Below are 2,227 nucleotides of genomic sequence, written 5' to 3' on the forward strand. Positions count from 1 at the left end.
ATTTCCCATTCACAAATTAAGATTCTGTTTCATTTGGAACCTAACCAATAAAAACAGCGAAGCATGAAAACAAAAATTATTGTTCCAATCTATTATTACTAGGAACTATCTTAGCATAATTAACTAAGATATATATATATATATATATCTTAACCTAGTTCTCTTGGAACACATACATTATGAGGATTGGTTAGAGATTCATGAGGGAATTTGAAAGCAAAATAAGAACCACCATGCAAATGAATTTGAGAAACCAACCACCTCTTCTATTATTGTGGCTGCCAAAGGAGACTGAGTTATGTTCAAATACGCACATTAGAGCAGACAAGATAGAAAAAGATAGGATTATATGGTTGGTCAGTGAAATTATTCCTTCGATTAATCAAGAAAAAGCTGTGTTATTGGTTCAAATTGTCTGTATCTCTTGACAAATTATACTTTATTTTTCAGAATTATATATATAGTTTAAGATAACAATAAGAAACTTTCTTGTATAAGCAACAAGTTTTTAATAGTCCTATTTTCTTTGCTTCAATGATTAAAGGTCATCATTGGTGCCATCACCCTTTCAGGAGGTCTTAAGTGGGAAGGTGCCATCCAAGTTTAGGTTTCTCTTAGCCATAGTGTTTTAAATTTTTTATAAATGTAATGCCATTTGTCTATAAAACTAAAGAACATGCATGGAAGGTTAACATATAATTTGTCTATAGTCATCTGTGCATATTCTGAGTCTTTTGTCACGTTGTATTAGAGAATGAGAAAGAATTTGGAATTTGGAACTTGGAAGAAAATGATTGATTTATTTATATCCGTCTATGCTTACTATGAACCCACCGGATTCAGAAAACAGAGGAGAATGATTTGTTTATGTCTATATTTAACAGCAGCAGCACACTTTCATGATGAAATTAATTCAACAAGTGTCAAAAACAAAGATGGAACTCAAGGAAATGGATTCTCTCATGTTAAATTTTTACACGACTACGAAATCTTTATGTTCATCTCTCTTTTCAAAGAAAGTAAATAGGTGGACCCATATTAAAATTTGCATACAATTTAAAAATCTAATTGATAAATACTATTTACAAGAAATTGTTCATGTAAAAATCTAATTGCAACTTCTGCATGAATTGCATTATTTGGGGAGATAATTGATAAATATTATTTACAAGAAATTGTTCATTCTAAAAATCTAATTGCAACTTCTGCGTGAATTGCATTATTTGGGGAGATATCGAGAATAGATCTTATCATGCTAAATATCCACATGATTGTGTTATGTAAAAAAATTGTTTATTTATCTCTTTTTAAATGTAAACATATAATGTTTTAATATATAATAAATTATTGATCTAAGTGCTATAAAACTTGATTTCTTTAACCATATCTTGATTTTAAAATATAATAAAAAAAATATCTCACTAAATAATCAGTTAAATTTTTTGATAAAAATTAGTTAATAACAAAATCATTAAAGAGTATTTCATATCAATAACATTTTATTACCCATAAAATTTTCACATAATACAATCATATAAAAATTCACTCTCATCTAGTTACATACGTACAAACTCTTCATTGAGGTTGGTATCAACAATTCTTATCAGAATAACAGACCCACCCAGCCAATTAAATTTATGTACATAAACCGTAGATGCAGGAGAGTGGGATCAACAAGCACTGAACTAATACGTGTAGAATTGGCCTAACATAATCCAGTAGGAAGAATAGAACCTCCCCTAGTACCCTGCATATAAAATCATTAATTTTCTTACCCAAAAGAAAGAATGAATTTCATTTAATTATGTACATCTCAAGTATGGGCCATTCCATTATCACAAGCCTCCTCTTAACTGAATATTAAACCGTGTGATGTCAGAGTTATTTACTACTCTATCCAGATTTCCAGTCCTTTGTTTCTACATAAACCCAACAAATAGGAGATTTATGACAAAAAAGTCAGTAGCTGGAAATTGGTTGCAGATTAAAGTAAAAGTTTGTAAATTAAGTACTACTACTGATCTAGGGCAACATCAATTATAAAAATATAGCAACAATAAAACGGTGCAATATTTAATGCTTTGATGCCTGGGTCAGGTGCATAAATAATAAGCTAAGTAGTAATTTGTTGTACTTAAATAAAATAAAAAGTTTAACTTCACTCCATATGATAGGGACCGCCAAATCTAGCATCCACTTTAACTAATATTTTATTATGGGTCCAGAA

The sequence above is a fragment of the Glycine max genome, chromosome 15, assembly GCF_000004515.6.
Source record: "Glycine max cultivar Williams 82 chromosome 15, Glycine_max_v4.0, whole genome shotgun sequence".
Classification (NCBI taxonomy): Eukaryota; Viridiplantae; Streptophyta; class Magnoliopsida; order Fabales; family Fabaceae; genus Glycine; species Glycine max.